Source organism: Hibiscus syriacus, unplaced genomic scaffold (genome assembly GCF_006381635.1).
Source record: "Hibiscus syriacus cultivar Baekdansim isolate YM2019G1 unplaced genomic scaffold, ASM638163v2 tig00111837_pilon, whole genome shotgun sequence".
In the NCBI taxonomy this organism is placed as follows: Eukaryota; Viridiplantae; Streptophyta; class Magnoliopsida; order Malvales; family Malvaceae; genus Hibiscus; species Hibiscus syriacus.
The window spans coordinates 11,220,276-11,244,172 of record NW_024063194.1 but is presented as its reverse complement, the minus strand read 5'-3'; the positions used below and the strand labels follow the sequence as shown (position 1 = coordinate 11,244,172).

At 34.1% G+C, this 23,897-nt stretch overlaps 1 pseudogene; it reads right to left on the bottom strand.

Moving 5' to 3' along the window:
- Positions 1 to 2,405: 2,405 nt before the first annotated feature.
- Positions 2,406 to 4,129, bottom strand: LOC120171870 (annotated as a pseudogene).
- Positions 4,130 to 23,897: the final 19,768 nt, after the last annotated feature.

The window sequence follows — 23,897 nt, the reverse complement described above, 5'->3', positions numbered from 1 at the left end:
TATTGTAAAAAGCTCTTAATTATTTCATAGTCTAGATTTGGGTGGTTTATGTTGAGATAAACATGATGAAATAACCTACGTATGTGAGAATGATTAGCAACCTTCTATGAAAAAACATTAGTTTGTTTTTCTAACCCTAAGCCTTAAACCCTAGATACATCAAGAATTTCGATGGATGAAGAGGTTTGTGTGTTATGAGTTCACCCTAATCTTAGAAAGTTCAAGATACGTTCACTTATCTAAGAGAAGAATTACTCACCATCACTATGTTCCAGTTCCAAATTCGTTCTCATCATCACTATATTCTAGTTCCAAATTCGTTTACTAGTACTTAAACATCTAATCTCCCTATTACTCTTCTCATGTTTTAACTTCAATGCTCTCATTTTTATGAAGGTTATTCTTTCGCATTAGTGGGTGAATGTTGTTAATATTCAATTGTAACTCTTCTTTTAAGACCGCTTAATTATATTACAAATAGTTTTAAATTGTTCTTTGGAAATGACGATTTTTCCCTCACAATTTAGTCTATAAATAGTGGATCATTTTACTCATTTGAAGATATCCCAAACAAATATTCGCTTAGAAACACTCTCCCTCTTCTGAGTATTGTTTGAGTTAAGAGAAGAATAGTACTATCAAAGTTCACTCCATCTTTCAGATATACGAAATTTAGAGAGTCGTGCTAATATAGGGGTTATTTGTCTATTATAGCGATTACATACACCGGACGAATTCACTTTTAAGGCAATGGTTAATAGCACGACACGCTTATCGTTTCGTTTAATTATTTTATTATTTTTTGTTGGTGCTAACGTGTGTCATTTTGTATTAGTTTATTTTCCAACGATGTATATTGAAAAGATGACAAACAAAAAGAATGGATGCAAGCGAGATAGATAAATAAGGGACCGTATCTGATATCCATTGTGGGTAGCAAAGACCAAGACGTGAAGTGTGTGACCAGGATGTCTTCTTTTTCTAGTTCTATTTACATTGTAAAGGTTTGGGTATTATTTTGCTATAAAAGTCAAATTTTATCTGAAAATTTTCTTTATGAAATTGAGTGGATTGGGAATTTTGAGAAATATGATGTGGAGAGGAACTAAAGTTCCCAACCTTTATGAGATGGTTGGCAATGGCATCCTACACTCTACAAAAAAACAAACGCTACCCCAAATCTATTGGGTTTTGGTGCATTGTATCTGCACTTGCATTGATACAAACTTTCACCTTTTGCTTTTTGCCACCATGGACGGATTGTATACAATTTTCTATTTCTGACTAAAACAAATACAACAAATTTGGAAGAGATGCGTGGTGATTAGTAGTTAAAGCCAAATGCCTTGATTGAAATTTAATGGTCAAATTATGGTTTGGTGGCATTAATTTGGCATGCAACCTTTATATTTTAATTGGTTTAATATAATATATTTTATATTATGATCTAATTTTCACTTTGCTTCGTGTACATTTTTTTCTCAATTACCCTTGAAATATCTTTTTATCTTATCTATTATCTAAATGTTACTTTTTATTAAAATAATCATTCAAACAATCAAAATGTTTCATATATCAAAAATAAAAATTCCAATCGTTAAAAAAAACTCCTAAAATATCTTAAAAAATTATTTTCAGAATTTATGTTATTAATTTATATTTTTAAAATTTTAATTATGAATAATTAATTTTTTAAAATAAAAAATATAATGTTTTAGAAATATAAAGTCGTAAAGTTATTTTAAAATTCAGAAAATTTTATAAATATTTAGAAATAAAATTTAATTTCATTTTTATTTTCATATTTCCTTGTTCTTAAATAATTTAGAAATTTTAAAACTATTAAATAAAACCCTGAAATATAAAAAATCTAAGAAAATTATATAATTTATATTTTAGATGTTACAATAATGTCAACCGAATAAAGATTTTATTATTAAATTGATTCTTTATTTTTATAATATCATTAAACAAACCAAATGTACATCGATACTCTAAATAAAAAATATAATTATATTGAGCATATAGATTAAACAATAATATTATTAATTTAAAATATTAAATTACCTTAAATTAGAGTATAAAAGTTAAGTATATCCGTAGAATTATTTTAAAAGTAGGATCTTTTTTGGATAATAATAAAAGTAGGATCTTATCTTGTCTTTAGATAAAGTTTGCTGCAGCCACGTGATTAGGGTTTTCTTCTTCTGGGATATCAAAGATAAAATGCACTAAAATTAATAATTCAACATTTTTATTGGATTATTAATAATGAAATCACCCAACTGTTATAACATATTATAAGGTGTACTACTCTAAACAGTAAAGAATATGACTCCATTGGAGAGTTGTATAGGAAACATTTACATACTTCACAAATCATCTCCATTAGAAGGCAAGTTACTTCAGTAAATCAACATTAGAAGGCAAGTTGAGAGTTAATTACATTAAGTGGATTTGGGCGCCATAATTATCCATATCTACAGGAGCCACTGATATTATTACATATAAAGATTCACCCACTCCGTGCCAAGAATATAACTGTCTTCCCCAATGAAGAAAACATCATCGTATCCAAATTCCCCTTGGAAAACTGGACCATTATTGACTTCCATTGACAGTACGGAAGAGCTTGAACTATTATTACTCGAAACCCCTTCTATTCGTTCCACCAGCTGCTGTATTTCCTTCTCCGCCTCGCTCAGTTGCTCCTTCAGCTTTACAACCTACCACAGTCGTGTAAAAAAAATTACCAAGCATATATAAAGAAAATAATTTACTAAGCTTTAAGTTTAATGTATGGACGTGGACCCTTTGTTTTAATTGGAGAAAAATCCAACTACTTTTTGTTGTTTTAAATAGGTGGCAGTTCGCTGCTCCTCGTCAATGTTTCCCACTTTTGTCCACACACTATTGTTTACAGCTTCCAGTTTCTATTCCATACTTCAAACATATATACACATAATATTAAAAAAAATCAAATGATACCATTTAATTAAACATAGAAAGTTATTAATTTGAACCCAATTTCAATGGCGAGTATTGTTCTTCTTAGAGATATCGGGTTTGATACTTAAAGTTTGAAGAGATATACGCGCTTAGTTAAGAAATACGGTAAACAGATACCTTGTAGTCCGTATTATTAAAAAAGTTAATTTTTTTAAACATAAAAGAATTTATTAAAGTCACAGTATGATCTCATTAACTGACATTTTAATAGTTAAACTCAACAACATGACAGCCTTCTTCGAGCCCAGAGCTCATGTCATGCGCGTTCTAATATTGTGAGTCAACTTCTCTTTTCCAAAAGGATAAAGATTAAGAGGTTGCCACTTGCGTAAGTTGTTTCGTTTCCTTCGGACCAACCAACGCCTCTTTAAGCCTCGACTGTTTTGTTAATTAATTCATCCTTAGTATCTTTCTTTTACCAGTTTTGTTCCCAGATGTCTAAAATATGGAAAACAAAGGGTTTGTATTTAAACATGGTAATGTGATTTATAAAATATATATGTACCTGGGATTCAAGGCGGCATTTGTCGAGAACAGCAGTTTCATGAAACGATTTGAGCTTGTGGTACTCTTCCTCCATCTTCTTGTTCTTCCAACGAGCTCTTCGGTTTTGGAACCAAACTGCAACCTGGCGAGGGTCAAGTCCCAGCTCCGATGCAATTCGATCTTTCCTTTGCGGACTCTAGTTTATGTTCATTCCCAAAGTTAAGTTCAAGAAGATCAACTTGTTCCTGTGTAAGCTTCCTTTTTTTAGCCCCTGCACACCGGCTGTTTTCTCCTCCCTTGATCTTCTTCCTCCGCCGTCGAGCCTTCGGTTCCCCTGCTCGTCGACAAATAGCTCCGGTAATTAATTAAGCTACCAAGATATGGAAAACATTAATGGAAGAATTAATATGTTTTTTTTTTCTTTAAGTTTATGCAACACGAATTACCTTGGTGTGGTGCTATTTGAGTGTATAATCCAGGGTAGATAAGATGTTGATGTCCATTCATTTGGGTTGTCATCATCCTTTGATAATCTTCACTCATTATCTCTTTCTTTCGAACTTTCTCTCGTGTTTGATCTCTAAGAGGAGTGTTGAATGTTGACGAAGTAACGTGCTTTATTTATAGGGTTGAGTTAGGAGTTAGGACTTTAGCACTTGATTGTTTACCTTAAGACCCTTGTATCAAAATATTGGACTCCATTGTCTTGTGAAATACAACAATGCCATTCAAGTGTTATAATTTGTTACATATAGTTTGTGACAAAAGGGGGTGTCACATCTAAAATTTTATGATGCTAAGGATATGACCCCAGTAGCTTTGTAAATTTAAAAATAAAATTGTGGGTGGGGAGCTTCTAGGAAAATCATGTCAACCGAATTCTGCCCTCCACCCCCCCCCCCAACAAGTGGGTTAAGTTGAAAAAAAAATTCCCAAAATTAGCACAATACATGTTAGTATATGATAATCTATTGGTCGCGGTAAGAGTTTTTCTTTATCCAACCTGGAGATAGTAATGGGTTGGGTTTTTAGTTCACTTTATCTAATCTAGAAAATATATATTTTTCATTTAAATTTGATTTAAATATACATATATTTCATTCGATCCGATTTTTCCAATCTAACGATTTTTTTTCTACTTGAATCCGTTCAACTCGATTTTTTTAATATAAATCCGATTTGATCTTTCTTGACTTGATGTAAAATAAGGATCTCATTTAAAATATGAAAGATGAGACATTATAACAATTATTCATAAATGTATTTGAAAAATTATACTATTACCCTAGGTTGAGGGGTCAAAGGATTTTCATCCTCCATCCAAAGTCACCCCGACCTTACCCATATAAAATTCGTCCCAAATCTGATTTTTTTTTTTAAAAAATGAATATCAGGTTGGGTCAGAATCCGTCGATTTCGGGTGAAATTATCATCTCAATCCTACCGACACTAAAAATTATATATTTTTTAATTTTTTGTTTAAATTGTGTATAAAATAAATTCTCCTTGAACCTATTGAGTGACCTTAGTGGTAATTGAAATATTATTCTTTTAAAAGATTCGAGTAGCTATGTATGTATGATATATTATTAATGATTATGAAAAAAATATAAAAAAATTATTTTATAATCAATACAAACTATTCAAATTAATTAAAAAAAACGAATGCGACTTAGATGGGATTAAGCTTTTCGAGTGTATAATTTTGCAAGTAATTAACTTAGAGGTAGCGTTTACGATCCCAAGCTGACCAGCATTGAAGAGAATAAACAATGTGGACATTGGAGTCACCGTTGTTGTGCAATTGGGTGGTATTTTAAAAGATGGATTATCCAATACCTACAATTACTTTTTGACCATATCTCCCCCGGGGCTCGAGAGATGAGTGAAAAACATTAGCTTATAACTACTTGCATTGAATTAAGAAATATAATTATTTTAACAGCTGATGCTTTGGACAACTAATTTTTCATAATTCGAAAAGAATATTAAGATTGTTGGGTTACCTCGTGCATTTTCCATGTGAAAACACTTATGTTTCTATTCCTCATTGGATAATGTTTCCTACATTTCCATCGATTCACTCCAACCTAGCATAAATATTTTATTTTTTTTTATTTATCAAAATATTAAAGTTATTATAGATACTCATTTTTGTTTCGGGCCATAAATTAAATATCCAGTTCAATTCAAATTAAATTTTATTATTAAAACTAAACTTATAAATCCGACTGGCCCAAACACAACTCAACATGGTAGTACTAGAAAACAGTTTAGTCTAATGTCTCTATCCAGTTCAATAAAAATTTGAACTCTTATTTAGTATATAAACAAGTTAAAAATAAGTCAAAACTTATCGGATATGGTGGATTCCAATATCTACCATTAAAGCTCAAGATGATTCATGAAAGCTTAAGGGCTTTTCCGACTTCTCGTATCTAAAGTGTTGAGTTGAGATAAAACTAAAAGAATTACATACAACTTTAAGAAATAAAATGAAAAATGATGTTGGTTGGTTCTAACCAAATGTCGGTTTTCTCTAGGAGAGGGCTCCAAAGTAAAATTAGCGCAATAATAATGGCATTAAAAATGTTTGTAGAATATATTGTTGGTGAAAATTTATTTTAAGATGTATAGTATTTAGTATAGTGTTTTGAAACTCGTCACATGTTTCGAAACGGTCTCCGTTATTTTTTTAGGTTTTTTTTGGGATCGATCCAACTTAAAATTTGGGAACATGCTGGGTTTTAAAATAAATATATAAATAGACAAATTTGGAGTTGCCATCGACTTTAGGGTCAGGTAAGTCGAATACCTAAAAACATCTTTTAAAATAATTTTAAGAAAAATAATTTTAAAATATAAAAATTTGATATGTGTTTGACCAAAAATTCAATTTGAAAATGGGTTCGGGAGTCGGTTACGTGTGGGGAAGGATTAGCACCCTCACAACGCCAAAAAATTGTACTTACACGATTATACATCATAATTTATTGAAATTGGCAAATTCGAATAATATTTAAATTATGATATTTTTAGAAAAATAGAAAGGAATATTATTTTATACGAATAATCATCGAAAATATCCCTAGTCATTTAAGGGGATTTTTTATGAATTCCTCGTATAAAATAGTTACCTAAATTTAAAATAATAAATATATAAAAAATAAATTTATTTACAGCATAAAAATATTATTTTATTTGAGTAATCGTTAGAAATACATTGTTAGTTAAGGGGTTTCATTAAATTACGCGTATAAAATAATGTATGAAAAAATTATTTTAATAATAAATCTATAAATATTTAAATAAAATAATAATAAATATAATAATTTAGGGATTAAATTATAAAACACAAAAGATCAAGGCAACCAATGTAAATAATTATATTATAGGTACTACAATTGTAAATAAGCCAATAATATTATTTCGAATTAAAAATATTAAATTAGAGGATTCAATTGCAAAGCATCGAAAGTAATGTAACATGAAATCCAGGTACTGGACATGTAATTTAACCATAATTATTTCAGGATTAAAATGAAAACTATTTGTCGAAACGATTTTTAACGTGTGGAAGCGAGATTTTGAAAATCTCATCAATTTTTAATTATCTTCTTTATGTTTGAATTTTAATTAAAAACAATGTGATTTTAGAAAACCTCTCGTTTCGAAAATTTGAGAATTCATTCACGATAAAAACACAGGTTCTAAGAGTCGCCACCAATCTTTAATTAGGGTGTGATTGGGCACCCAAAAATGTTTTTTCATTTTAAATAAAACTTAATTTTAATTAAAATAACAAATTTAGGTTTGCGTTACGTGTGGGGAAGGATTAGCACCCCCATAACGCCCTAAATCGGTACCTCGTTGATTAATTAACGTCTTTGCAATGAAATTTACAAATTCAATTTTAATTTGGTTTATGATCCCGACAAAACAACACATGAATTTTACAACATTCAAAAGTACCAAAATAGATTAAATTAAAATTACTAGGCCTTTAGAAAGATAAAGAATATTCGATTATTTACAAATATCGAGACCAGATCTTAGATAAGTTCTAACTATATTTTCTCGATAAATTTAAATAGCCGAATATTTCTTTTTCTTCCGTTCCCAAATTTTAAAGTGATGAATCAATTTTTAGATGTCGCTAATGGGATACACTTCTAATTTAAAATTGTTAAAAGCGGATACCTAATCAGTTAAGACAACCCACTTAAAACAATTTTAAATTAAAAGGATATTACCCTTAATCAAATTATGTAATAATTTCGAGTTATGCTCATGGGGCTATCATGCAAAAATTAATTACACAAAATACAATGATTATCTAATTACTAAATAATATATAAAATTATCAGGCAATGCTACATTTAAAAAACAATACACATATATTTTAATTACAAATTATATATATATACTAACATGTGATGCACAAATGTGATTGAAATGCCAAAAGTGAAAATATAACATACCCAAACTATAAATTTATTAAAAATAGTTATTCATGAAATAATGAGTGAATCATATTAAATGCAACTTTACTATATTAAATACAACCAAAATAATAATTGGAGTGAAAATAAAAATACCATACCATAATAAATAATGAACCCTTGTTACAATGCTTTTCTTTCTCTGTGTTGATGAAATTCCCCCTGTTGTTGCTGTTTTTTTATCTGCTCCTCCTCCTGTTCGTTTCGATGATATCGCTTACTTCTTGCTAATGGTCTATATCCACAACCGAGAGTCCCCTTCTTCGTATTTTCCTTCACTGAAAAACCGAGCCTTACCCCCCATTGATGCGTGTTTTCTCTCTTCTTGATTCCTCTCGTTTGCTCGTGAAACCCCTCCTTTTGATTACATGTGTTTGGCTTTTATAGCCCAAAGTTTACATAATTTTAACATGAAAAAATTAATTCTGCGCAAATTTTTGCAGGAGACAAGGATGAATGGAGCAGGTATTATGGTGAACTGCCTTTGACTTTGATTTTGAAAATTGGGGATTACAACATGTTTAGCTAAAAACAATGCTGGAAATTGGTTTATTATGGACATGTATGACATGTCTCCACTATGTGTGAGTGCATAGGTGAGTCATCAAGCATGGGCTGGCTAAAAATAATGCTGGAAATTGTCTTCCACGTGCTGCTCCCCCTCTCTTTGTGTGCTGCTTATGCTTGCAGATGTCACTTGTTGCTCCATCATAAACTGATATAAATGTGTACCATGATGTTTGTATCTTGTGGTGCAGTTTTGTTCCAGCAAATGAATGTTGTCCATGTGCGTCAGTTTGGACGTGTTTGTGGAGTGGATCCAAGCTTGTTTGAATAGATTGTCAGTTGTATATGTCTCCCAAGGGTTCCAAAAGTTTTCCCAATGTGATTCATGGTCTAATGTGCTGTTGCAAGGAAAAACAAAGGTTTTGTTGAACTGAATTCGTAATTCCCGTATTGACTTTCCAGCCTGCACATCTTCAATTATCTGGGCATATCTCGATCTACCAATATTGGATTAATACGATTCAAAGTGCGTTGGAAAGATAAGAGATATAGGATTAAATGTTAAGAAGACTTCATCATCCAAATATGCTTGTAACATGTTCAAAATTGGTGATCAATATGGATAACGTGCACTGTCCAATGGACTGCCGTAATTTGCTGCATGGTTTACCTTGGCCTGCAAAATGATAACATAAATAATGTTAACATTAATAATAATAATAATAATAATATCCTGGACAAAACGGGTGTCTACAGCTACCCCTCTTTGCTCATTCTTGTGTTAACAAGAATAGAGCAAAGATAAAAAAGAGACAACACGTTTTTGTCTAGATCCATCTTTGCTTTAAAACTTGATAGGGATATGTTCCAATCCTCCTCGGGGTAAGTGAGATTGAAAAATCTTCAGAAAACATGTGTGCTCCCTATTCTTTCAGGGAGTGTAGGACTCGATCAATCTTCGATCAACGGGTTTGCTCCCCATTTTCAGGGAGTATAGAACTCGGACATTCTTCAAACGGGTTCGCTCCCTCTTTCTCTAGGGAGTATGAAACTCGAACATCTTCTTCAAACGGGTTCACTCCCTCTTTCTCTAGGGAGTATGGAACTCGGACATCTTCTTCAAACGGGTTCGCTCCCTCTTTCTCTCAGGAAGTATAGAATTCGAATAATCTTCTGCAAACAGGTTCGCTCCCTCTTTCTTTAGGGAGTATAGAACTCGAATAATCTTCTATAAACGGGTTCGCTCCCTCTTTCTTTAGGGAGTATAGAACTCGAATAATCTTCTACAAACGGGCTCACTCCCTTTTTATTTCAGGAAGTATAGAACTCGAATAATCTTCTGCAATCGGGTTCTCTCCCTCTTCTTTCAGGAGTATGGAACGAATAATCTTCTTCTTACGAGTCCGCTCCCTCTTTCTCTAGGGAGTATGGAACTCGAACATATTCTGTAAACGAGTTCGCTCCCTCTTTCTTTCAGGAAGTATAGAACTCAAATAATCTTCTGCAAACGGGTTCACTCTCTCTTTCTTTAGGGAGTATAGAACTCGAATAATCTTTTGCAAACGAGTTCACTCCCTCTTTCTTTCAGGAAGTATAAAACTCGAATAATCTTCTGCAAACGGGTTTTCTCCCTCTTTCTTTCAGGAGTATGGAACTCGAATAATCTTCTTCTTACGAGTTCGCTCCCTCTTTGTCTAGGGAGTATGAAACTTGAATATCTTCTGTAAACGGGTTCGCTCCCTCTTTCTTTCAGGAAGTATAGAACTCGAATAATCTTCTACAAACGGGTTCGCTCCCTCTTTCTTTAGAGAGTATAGAACTCGAATAATCTTCTGCAAACGAGTTCTCTCCCTCTTTCTCTAGGGAGTATAGAACTCGAACATCTTCTGTAAATGGGTTCGCTCCCTCTTTCTTTCAGGAAGTAGAACTCGAATAATCTTCTGCAAACGGGTTCGCTCCCTCTTTCTTTAGGGAGTATACAACTCGAAAATCTTCTGCAAACGAGTTCGCTCTCTCTTTCTTTAGGGAGTATGGAACTCGAACAATCTTATGAAAATGGGTTCGTTCTCTCTTTCTTCAGGGAGTATAGAACTTGAATAATCTTGCCAATGGGTTCGCTCCTCTTTCTTTAGGGAGTATAGAACTCGAACATCTTCTTCAAACGGGTTCGCTCCCTCTTTCTTTAGGGAGTATAGAACAAAATCTTCTGAAAACGGGTTCGTTCCCTCTTTCTTCAGGGAGTATAGAACTCGAACATCTTCAACAATCGTGTCTGCTCCCTATTCCTTCAGAGAGTATGAGACTCGAACATCTTCTTCAAACGGGTTCGCTCCTTCTTTTTTAAGGAGTATGGAACTCGAACAATTTTTTACAAATGGGTTCGCTCCCTCTTTTTAAGGGAGTATAGAATTCGAACATCTTCATTTGCTTCAATATTTTCTTAAGTTTGATTTGCTTCGAAGGTCAAACCTAAAAAATCAAATGTTATCACTCATTAGTGTATGCTTGAAAATTTGAAAATCATTATACTCAAAATTTTAGAATTTAAGAAAATCTTTTCGAATCCATTTCTCTTGTGAGAGCTTGTCTCGCCGCAACTAAATGCGAGAGTCTTTCTTTACTTGGTTGTCATTTCAACCTCTCCCTTTATGGGACCTTGAATTGGTTGATGACTCCTTGTGTGCATTTGCTTTAAATCAATTGATCATCTTCCTTGTACTCGAGAACTTTTTCGTTTTCCTGATGATCTGATGGTTTGTTTCAACACTCTTCCTTAAAATGATTTGCTTCACTACTCTTCAGTGAGGCTTAAGATGGATTTATTTCACTACTCTTCGGTGAAGGCTTAGGATAGACCGCTTCACTACTCTTCGGTGAAGGCTTAAGATGGATTTACTTCACTACTCTTCGGTGAAGGCTTAAGATTGACTTTTCCCCAATCTCCTGTGTGCAAGTCCTTCCAATCGATCGATTCACTTCTTCATATACAAAATTTTTTTTCTTTATATCTGATGGTCACCACTTCAGAGTAATGCTTTTTCTGTGGATTAGATTTTTGTTCTTCAGGGTATGCCTCTCTAAGAGCGATTTCTTGTGTTTGAGGTTTGAAATATTCCTTTCAATCGTCGGGATTTTAACATCTTGTATCATCTTTCTCACTGGAAGATCTATCAAAATCATGTGTTATGCATGAAACACAAATGCAACTTAATGTGACATCAAAAGTGGCAACTCAGTCTTACGTGATCATTCCTTTCCAGAGTTTGCTTTAGATATCCACACAACAACTCATAATCTCCAACTGACATTTTTGAAGAGCCCTATGATCTTCTTCTATCCTTTGTCTTTGTCTTCATTTCGAAGAAAACATTTTCTCTTATCTTCTTACTATGGTCATAATATGATTGTGTTTCCCCATTTTCGGAGACTGTGTATATGACTATGCCAACTGCACAAAGATTAAAGGGAGATGCATCTATTCTGATTGACTCTTGCAACATATCACAAGGGGATCTATCCCAATTTTTTCATGTTATCACCTCTAATCAGATATCAAACAAGGCTCATTTATACCATATCATGTCGAGAGGTTTATCAATAGCCCATCATTCAACCTTAGTTGGTTCCACTAGTTCTTTGTTGTTAAAATTCTATCGCCTCTCCGTGGAAAGTAATCTTCATCATTTCTCATTTTCAACCTCGATATGTTCCTCTTTTTCGGGTAGGCAGATCAACTATGAAAGACATCTCTTCTCCACTAGTCATTTAGGGAAATCAGACTTGATCTATGCCTCTTTTGGGTAGACTATCACTTTGGAAGATGTATCTGCTCCAGTATTCATTCAAGGGTATAAGACTCGATCTGTGCCTCTTCTTTGGGTAACAGATCAACTTTGAAGATATATCTACTCCACTATTTATTTAGGGATATAAGACTTGATTTGTGCCTCTTTTTCGGGTAGACATATCAAATTTAGAGGACGTGTATGCTCCACTATTCATTCAGAGAGACAGACTCGATCTGTGCCTCTTTTTTCTGGTAGATAGATCAACATTAAAAGACGTTTATGCTCTACTATTCATTCAGGGAGAAAACTTGATATGTGCCTTTTCTTAGGGTAGACAGATCAAATTTGGAAGACATCTCTGCTCTACTATTCATTCAGGGAGATAAGACTTGATATGTTCCTCTTCTTCGGGGTAGACAGATCAACTTGGAAGATGTGTCTGCTCCACTATTGATTCGGAGACAAGACTCGATCTGTGCCTCTTTTTCGAGTAGATAGATCAACTATGGAAGACATCCTTTCTCCACTATTCATTTAGGGAAATCAGACTTGATATGTGCCTCTTTTTTGGGTAGACATATCAACTTTGGAAGACATCTCTGCTCCACTACTCAGTCAGGGAGATGAGACTCGATATGTGCCTCTTCTTCGAGTAGACAGATCAACTTTGGAAGATATCTATACTCTATTATTCATTAAGGGACACAAGACTCGATCTGTGTCTCCTTTTCAGGTAGATAGATCAACTTTGGAGGATGTGTCTTCTCCACTATTCATTTAGGGAGAGGGTAAATGATCAAATTTGGAAGATGTTTCAGTTCCACTATTCATTCAGGTAGACATGACTCAATTTGTGCATCTTTTTTGGTTAGACAAATCAACTTTGGAAGTGTCTACTCAGATGTTCATCAGGGATACAACTCGATCTGTGCCTCTTTTTCGGGTAGTTATATCAACTTTGGAAGATGTCTCTGCTCCACTATTTATTTAGGGAGATGAGACTCGATCTATGCCTCTTCTTCGGGTAGACATATCAACTTTGGAAGATGTGTCTGCTCCACTATTGATTCAGGGAGACAAGACTCGATCTGTGCCTATTTTTTGAGTAGATAGATCAACTATGGAAGATATCCTTGCTCCACTATTTATTTAGGGAAATCAAACTTGATATGTGCCTCTTTTTCAGGTAGACATATCAACTTTGGAAGACATCTCTGCCACTATTCAGGGAGATGAGACTCGATATGTGCCTCTTCTTCGGGTAGACATATCAACTTTGTAAGATATCTCTACTCCATTATTCATTAAGGGACACAAGACTCGATCTGTGCCTTTTTTTCAGGTAGATATATCAACTTTGGAGGACGTGTCTTCTCCACTATTCATTTAGGGAGAGGGTAGACGATCAACTTGGAAGATGTTTCAGTTCCACTATTCATTCAGGTAGACATGACTCAATTTGTGCATCTTTTTTCGGTTAGACAAATCAACTTTGGAAGATGTGTCTGCTCTACTGTTCATTCAGGGATACAAGACTTGATCTGTACCTCTTTTTCGGGTAGATATATCAACTTTGGAAGACGTCTCTGCTCCACTATTCATTCAGGGAGATGAGACTCGATCTATGCCTCTTCTTAGGGTAGATAGATCAACTTTGGAAGATGTCTCTGCTCCACTATTCTTTTAGGGAGATTAGACTCGATCTTTGCCTCTTCTTCAGGTAGACAGATCAACTTGGAAGACATTACTCCACTACTCTTCAGGGAGATAAAACTCGATATGCTTCTTTTTTGGGTAAACAGATCTATTTTGGGAAGATGTGTCTTCTCCACTATTCATTCAGGGGAAATCAGACTTGAAAAATCTTTATTCACTCTATCATTTTTAGGAGGATTTGAACCTGGATCAATTCGTTTCGAAAATCGAACATGTAAAATCAAACATTACCAATTGTTAGTGTATGCTTGAAAATTTAAAAATATTATAATCGAAAGTTTTGAATTTGAGAAAATTTTTGAAAATTAATCTCTCTTGTGAGAACTTGTCTCGTAGCCATTGGATGAGAATCTGCCTTAACTCGAGTTCTATTTGATTCTCTCCCTTCTTGGGAATTTGAATTGGTTAATGACTCCTGCTTGTCATAATATTTAGCTTTATTAAAAAACCTATAAATATTCATATTGAAAGTGCAACGTATCTGAATATGAAATGCAATAATGCAATTCATTTATCATTAATCATTTAAGAAAATAAAGATGTCTTTAAGAAAGACAAAATTAGAACTTCACATAAACGACCCAAAATTGACATCACAAGGTTAATTTCTAGGGTCTTATTTCAAAAAAGACTAAATTGGGGTTTCTAAAAAATGAGTCTAAAAATCTCAATGAGAAGGTTCATTTGGGAACAATATTTAGGAAGACTACACTGAACTTTCTATACACAAGTCCTAAGAGAGTCAGGATTAAAGACAACATTACAGACATGTTGATTCCTTTACACGAGAAAGTCAAGTTGAGAAATGATACTACTGAAAAGTTGACTTCCCTCCGCGAGCAATTCAAATTGAGAATGACATCATTAAAAGATTGACTCCTCTTTCTGAAAGATTCAAGAACAACACCACTAAAATTTTGATTTTTCTTGACGAGAAAGTCAAGTAAGACAACACTAAAGATAGACTCTTCTTCATGAGAAAGTCAAGGAAGAAACACTAAAGATTGACTCTTCTATCATTTGTTCCATCATCTTTCAACGGAGTGATATGCTTTCTGAATCTGTTAACTTGCCCACTCTCACGTGTGCATGTCCTTTTAATCGATTGATCCTCTTCTCTATGCTCGATAAATCTTTGCTTTCCTCCTGCATCCGATGGTCCCCACTTCAAAGTAATGCTTCTTTTATGGATTAGGCCACTCAATTATTCAGATTATGCCTCTCTAAACATGATTCCTTGTATTTGAGGTTTGAATTCTAACTTTCAACTTGCTGGGATTTTGACATCATGAATCTTCTCTTTTCACTGGAAGATCTGTAAAAACATGTGTTTATGTACGAATGCAATGTAATGAATTTTCTTTTATGCAAATGATATTCTCATAAATGTATAAATATTGATTCAATTTTATTTGACTCCAAAGTGGGGAACTCAGTCTTCTTCCGCTTGATCATTTCTCTCCAGGGTTTACTCAATATCAGCGTAACAACTTATAATTTCCGGCTTGCATTTTTGAAAAGCCATCTGATCATCTTCTATCTTCTTGTCCTATTTATTTTTTGTCTTCATTTTGAAGGAAGTGTTTTCTCTCTTGAATTCTTGCTATGGTAGGAAATATGGCCCTGATTCCCATTTCTGTCCTTGACTCAATCGCGCTATTAGAGTTATTTTTCTAGGAATATACAGTTAATTTATGCTCAAGTGGTTTGCTTTACAAGGTAAGCTCTCCTCAAATTCAAGGTCTGCCCGGACACTCTAAGTTGCGAGGCTTATTCTCAATGTCTTCTTGGTCTGAACCTTATTATTTGCACATAATATGGGTTCAGTCATGCCCCAATGTGGGTACTCATGGCCCACCCCTATTTGGGTGCTAAAACTTCATTATTGACTGGTCTCATTCTGCCATGAGCTGGGATATGTGCCCCTAAATAAGGTAATCATATATTTCTCGATTATCGACAACGTCATAAGGAAGTGTTATAATTTCTATTCCAATCATTCTGATTTCTCGGACCATTTGCTTTTAGGATTGTAAAATGCTTCATTATTGGAATCGTTTATTCTTTCTTCAATAGAGGTAAAATGAGCCTCACTAGCTTCAAGGACCTTTCACATTTGAGACTATCTTGCTTGAAAATGTTTTCCCATTTCTTTTATTTTAGGGATCAAAGAATGAAATATTTTATAAAGTATTGCCCCTTAATTCAGGCTCACAATCAAATCAAATCATAAACATGAGTTCACAGAATATCAAAAGAATCAACAACTTTTTTGTATATTTTCAAAGTTATAGCTCTTCGACAAGTTTCAAAATTGATGGGTTGGCTTCAAGTTGGCTTCCTATTTTCTACAGTTTCGACCACTAAAATTTCATTTCTTTCTCAGTCCTTGTGAACATTGTGACATGCCCCTATTTCTTAGCTTGGTATTTTAATCGGATGCAGACAAAATGATGCAACTAGCATAATCAATTACTAGACTTTCTAGAACACTTCTCTGAAATCTTCCATTTGTTCAAGCTTCGTAGACTCCTAACAAAGGCAGTGAAAAAATATCGATCTAAAAATAAAATTTCTGAGTGCTCGTGTGAGTTTGACTATAACAGGTGTTCCTTAACTCCCTTAGTCAATCTTTACCAAAAATCCTTTTTTTAATTTAAATTTAATTTAATTTGCCATTGTTTGGCTAGCTGAATTCAACTTTATTGTAATTTGCCTTTATCAGGCTAGCTGGATCTTATCCATAAAGCTGGGGAATTTAACCAATTGCTCTAGAGGGACAACTCAAGATTTATTGTATATATATTATAATCTCTTTTACCAGGCTAGCTGAATCTTATTCATAAAGACGAGCCGTTTAACCAATTGCTCTAGAGGGATAGCTCAAGCTTTATTGTATACATATGATTACATTTTTGGTATATGAATTCAATTTCTTAAGTTTATCAAGAAGAACATGTTATAGTCTAGGTGTTGTTGAAAGTTAGAAAATCTCATCTTTAGAGTTCAATTTCCAAGCAAGTGACCTAAACTAGATTCACCTACTAAACTATTTCATCTGTAAAGATCATGATCATCATTGAATGCCATTAAGAAAAGCGTGGTCTAGTCAGTTTTGTAATGTCACACACAAGAGATGCCCCATGTTGTCCGCTCCTATGCATACTTGAATACCAAGACTCTTGTTCATTCCCTTATAAGAGGAGAAGGCTATATCGGTCCCTATAAGAGAAAGGTATGGTGTTCGAGTGTATCTTCTGGGGTAAGGTCAAGGGTCCTTGTTTTATATAGTTTTCAATCATGTCACTTTGTCAAAGATCTATAACTCCGATCCTTTACAGATTTTTTTTAATTCAGTTGATATTCAAAGAATTTCATGTTGCAGATTCAATTCAATGCTCACCCTCTTTAAATTATCATAAGTTTATTTAAACATCCTCAAAAAAAAATGAGAAAGTTCAAAAAACAAATTCAAACAAGATGTTGCAAATGGAATAAAACTTCATGATGGATAGAATGATCTCTTCCTAATTAGGATGCCCCATTATTCATCTAATGTAGCGACACCTGACCCAAACGGATGCTATATATTATGCTTTGAAGCCCCACTCGAGCTCGTCACTATTCAACTAATTACTTTTTAACATCCAATTTTCCACAAGCATCTCTATCTCCTTCAACATCAGCCTACAATTCCTCGTAGAATGGCCCAATCCCCCAAATGGAGGTCACAGGCACTATCTAACGGATGCTATATATTATGCTTTGAAGCCCCACTCGAGCTCGTCATCCACTATTCAACTAATTCTTTTTAACATCCAATTTTCCACAAGCATCTCTATCTCCTGCAACATCAGCCTACCAATTCCTCGTAGAATGGCCCAATGCCCCCAAATGGAGGTCACAGGCACTATCTTGATCATAGCTGTGGGCAAAAGGGTTTGGTTGCACTTTCATTAGCCTCAGTGTGGGTATTGACCTTTAATCAAATGGGGATACAGATCGGAATAGAAGTTTGAACACTTTCAAAGTATTTTTTGATCTTGGGACTTTCTTTAGTCGGCTCGAACGGCTAGCTACTTTTTCTTTTACGACTATGGGAACTATGGATGTGACATTCATTCACCTCATCAGCTTTGCTTCTTGATCGGTGGGCTTTTGGAAGTAACTTTCAAGTTTTCTTTGCTGATTGCATTTTCAATTAACTCCCCATCTATCGTAAGATCCTTGAATTCATTTATCGAATTTGCCATCATTAACTCAAAGAAAGGAGCTGGAAGAGAATAGTGAAACATATGTGATATTTCTTCTTTTAAAAGGAGGTTGAACTTGTGCTTCTACCCCTCCATCTTAAGGCATATTCTTTAAAGCTTTCAGTAGTCTTCATTCTTATTCTTTGAATGTTTGATGTTTGGGGCTAATCCTTTAAGATATCAATATTCCTTAGAAAAGCATCAGTTAGATCAACCTATCTCTTGATCTGGTTTCTGTTCAAACGGTTATACCATATAGCTGGCCCACAAGACTATCATGGAAGTAATGAATCAGTAGATTATCATCATTTAAGTACCATTTCATCTTCCAACAAAACATCTTTAGATGAATTAGGGGATAATAGTGCCATCATATTCTCAAAATTATGCACCCTAATTCATGTGGGATGACCAAATCAGGGACCAGACTGAGTTCTCTTACTTCTAGTTCCTTATGAGAGGCATTAACACTTTTCATATCTCTAATGGCTTCATTCAAGCACTCAAATTTATCTTTAAATTGCTCATAATTGATGAGGCTCTTCCCTAGGTTTGAGTGTGACTCCTAGGTAGGTTATCATTCTGGACGCATTAGTCTGATAACATTTGGATCCTCTATCAGCGATTTCCCTCTATCAGCAGCCTTGGTTGCCATCACCTGGATCATTTGATTCAATACACCTTGTAGAGAACCCGATGCTTGATTCCTCATATCTTGTTGTAACTCAGTCAACTACTCTTGTAACTGATCTTGTGATTCCTCATGAGATTGCTCCATTGTTTCCATTTGTTTGTTTTTCTCTAACCTGGTTTCTTCATCAAAATCTGGAATTTAATGATGTTGATGTTTTTCCTGATGCGAACTAGATCCATGATATAAATTCAAAAAGGCACCAACTAGATTGATGTGTATCTTTCCAGTATGACTAGGCGTTTCTTGAATAGCCTGGGATTGAACCAGGGTGAACCCAGGTGGGTAGAGTGGTCCCTCAGTTACAGTTTCGAGCACATGGCTCTTTCCATGCATAGGATTACTTCTTTCAAACAAGTTAGCAAACTTAGCAAACATCTCTTTCTGAACATTCAACATATCTTCTTGCATCTTTATCATATTTTCTTGTACCTCTTGCTGAGTTCTCTCAATTTGGGCGATTTTGTCATTCATGGCTTTATTCCTGGTGTTATATGAATGCTTGAAAATTTCTAGTGTTCTGTCACACAACCTCTTTGTTAATGTTGATATTTTATTAATGAATTTGAAATACAAGACTATGAATGAATACAAATGCGATGCAGAAATTAAGATGCATTACGAAAAGTAAAAATGCATAAAAATACATATGCAAAATGCAAGGTGTTGATCCTGGAACGTCTCCTTAGAACAACTTTTATATTGGAAACAAAGTTCAACTACTAGGTTGAAACATATCACATATAGATCTGCATTATTTCTCCTAACTGATACATATATGCCAGCAGCTCCATAATCTTCTGGGCTTCTTTATCCTCGAGCTCTAATCCTTAACTTATAGCAGTAGTTTCATGAGACAGATTGACCAAATATTGAGATATTCCCTGAGCATGTTCTAGGTATCTAGCAAGGAGGTTATCTCTTTGTTTAACTCTAGCCTGAGCTTGCTCCCACTGATAACGCGACTGTATAACCCCATCGTAAGGAACTATCGGAAGCTCATTTGCTCGCCTCTAAAAATCCTGAACCATAGCTTCAAGGTCACTCAGTTTTTCTTCAAACTTTCAACCTCTCCATGGCTTGAGCTACCTTCACGGATTTGGTATCGTCGTAATGTAGCTTCTAAACTCAAAATCTTCCCTTTCATCTTCTCATTTTGGGCTTGATTTTCTTATAATCGTTGCTCTAAAAAACTCTTTTCTTTCAATAAAATCTTGACTTGATGCCTACTTTACTTGAGCTCTTCTTTAGTCTCTCTGGCTGCTCTCTTTAGGCTCGCCACTTCTTGTCTCCATTCAACATGTGATTTACTTGAACTGAAAGATGTCTAACCTTTCACCATTTGCTGGTAAGATAATTGAAAATCGTCAAAGTCTAGTCGAAGTTACTTATCCACTTTTTCAATTTGATCAACTAGACCCTTTTGAATGTCAATCTCTAACTCTTCTTTGATATACTTCATCCTCTAACTTTTGCAAAGTCACTCTCCATTGTTTCCTTTCTGCCTCAAAGTCACACTTAGCTAACTTTTAACAGAAATGAAACCATTCTCAAATGTTCTTTTATATGCTGAATATTTTTAGGATTCACCTTCGGGACGTTATCATTTACTTGATTGATTCTCCATTGTTCGTACTCCTAAGATAACTCGAGATCACATGTGAAGAGATTCACACGACGAGTTGTTTCATGCCTCAGCGACCCCCTTGACCTTACCCTTATATTATTCTCCTTTGAATGCAAACTCTGACCCTGACAAATCCCACATTGTTGGAATGAATTGCCTTAACCCATACTGTCTAGAAACTAGTAGAGGCGCATACCCTACGTAACCCCAGATACCTGGAAAAAGAACTGAATCTCACTCTCTATATCTGTATAGTATATCTGAAGAAACATTCCATAAAGCTTGCCACAATATATCACCATCCCGGAAATCATTGAAGATAACTTTCCATTTTTCTTCAGTGAAACCCCCAAGCCATTCTTTAGAAAGGAAATCTTTCAAAGGTGAAAACGCATCTATAAACACTCATCCTGGTACTCTTTCAACATTCTTGAAGTGACTAAGAATCCATACTAGCAGCAGGGGCGCACATCCTATAAAGCGTCATTCTCCTTCGAGTCTACAATAACTCAAAGAACGAAATGTCTCTGCTAGAATGGATGGAACATGATCTATATACTTGTCTAATCACTCGAACAAGTTTACAACTGATACGTCTACATATCTCAGCACCTTCGAAAAAATGACAAGTCCATAAATCCCTAAAGTAGACAAATCAAACTTCTTCCTCTTATCCAGATGACGATCAATTACTTCTTTCAGAGCAGTCCAAGAGATGAACTCACTTCCTCCTTTCTTCTTGATGTTTCTAACAACCCATTCTTTGCTAATTCTAGCCATCAAGTACAATTTCTTTTTGAAAGAATGAACAATTAACAATTTGGTGTATATTCTGTCCATTAGAGACCTCTGACAAAGGATCAAAGTTCGATACTCCTCTATGGTAGGTGCGAAATCCACTCTTGCAAATGTAAAACAGCTATAAGTGGGATTCCAGAATTGCACCAAGGCTCTAAACAAGTTTCAGCCAATTTGAACATACAGGAAATAAGAGATATCGCCATACAATGGATAAAACAACTGCTTATCGATTGCTTCCCATTTTCCCCAAATTTCTTTTACCTCGCTTAGATCGTTCTGACATACATTGATATAAGTGTAACCAAACAACTCTAAAACGTATCCTGGCATCAAACGATCTCCATTGGTCAGTTGGGACTATTCAGACCATCTGCATTGTCTTCAACCTCTTTTTAAACCTTTCATTCCATATTACTAACCTTCTATATGGACATCGATCATGAATCAACACCATGGAATGGATAGTGCAATGCAAAAATGAAATAAAGAAAAGACAAAAGAAACTTTGTTAGTAAACATAAAGAAATTAATCAGGGATAATAATTTATTAATAAATCCTGCCCTCACATGCTGGCTACCCAATCATGCTTTATCAGATCCTACGCAAACATTATATCTACCCCTATACTTTATTTGAACATTAAAAACCTAACCTCATGTGACCTAGTTCGCATGCTTATTCGAGAAAAGTAAACTCAACAGCATGATTTCTAGTTTGCATACATTTATTTGAAAAGAGAAATTAAATAACTCAAAAAACGTTTCCTTGTGTACCCTCCTCACGGGACTCTTAAGGTTCGGGTTAGGCTCTATCTAGGTTTGTATTTCTAAGTTCACTATATGTTGGGTTCGGCTCTAAAGTAATAGGTTCTCGAATTGTCCTTGCCAGTGCCCCCTTGGGCTGTCGGACCCTCAATCCTAGCCCATCACATACTTTTGGGATTGAGTTCAATTCGAGGGAACACACCTCCTTATGCCCATATGGAGGTGAATAACATCACGAGGACCATAAGGCATGAGCTCCAGGAGTGATCCACTATCCCATGTGGAGGTGAAAACTACATGAGCAAGTAGTTTATCACTCCTACTTAATTTGGACGAAGCAAGTTTTAGCTCATATTATGATAATGCAACTATGCAGTGTGTGAGGAAAAGTGGAAAACACACAATCAAAAAAACAGAAAAATCAATCCCCAATTCCTTTTAAAATACACAATTAATCTGAAAACATTAGCAAACATATCAGTACAACTATTTAGTGGTTAATCAAATTACGAATCACAATGCAAATAAAAATTTATTTAAACCAATTAAGGGATCAAAAACCTAATTAGAACGAACTTGTAATTTTCATTTGCAAAGACACTTAATTAACCAACTATTCGTCTGACTCTCTAAAAAAAGTCCCCAGCGGAGTCGCTAAGCTGTCGAAATGATTTTTTTCTTAAGTGAGATTTTAAAAACCATACATTTTTTAATTATCTCTCTTTTTTTGTTAATTTTTAATTAAAAAGTAAATGTGATTTAGAAAATCTATCGTTTTGAAAAATTTGGGATTCCTGTTAAAAAAAACGTATGGTTCGATGAGTCACCACCAATCTTTAATTAGGGTGTGATTGGGCACCCAAAAACGTTTTGTCATTTTAAATAAAAATTAATTTTAATTAAAATAACAAATTGAGGTCTACGTTACCAAAAATCGAGTTCAGGAGTCGATTACGCGTTGGGAACTATTAACACCCCCACAGTGCCCTAAATTGGTACCTAGTCAATTAATTAATGTCTTTGCAATGAAATTTACAAATTCTAATTTAATTTAATTTATGATCCCATAAAATAACCAAAATGTGAATTTTACAATGAAATCTAATAATATTTAATTATTTCCTACAGAGATGAAACAAACCTCTCATACCTTGAGGCAATCAATTCTTACTCCAATCGAAATAAAGAAATATTACAGTTTTATTAAAATATTCAAATGCACCAAAATAGATTAAATTAAAATTACCAAGCCTTTTTGAAAAGAAGAAGAATATTCGATTATTTAAAAATATTGAGATTAGACCTTACATAAGTTCTAACAATCTTTTCTCGAAAAATTAAAATAACTGAATATTTCTTTTTCTTTCGTTCTCAAATTTTATGTGAAGAATCAATTTTTTAAGTGACACTGATGGGATACACTTTTAATTCAAAATCGTCAAAAGCGGATCTATAATAAGTTAAGACAATCCACTCAAAACAATTTTAAATAAAAAGGGTATTACCCTTAATCTAATTATATAATGATGTCGAGTTATGCACGTGAGGGTATCATACATAAATTAACTGAAAATACTATGCAATCATCTAAATAATAAAAAAATATACGAAAAAATATCATATGGGGTGACATTTTCATGCAAAAATTTATATACTTATTTTTTAACTATACATTATAACTATATATATAAATGTAATGTACAATAGTGACTTAAATAAAAATAAAAGCATAATAATTAAAAATGTGAATTT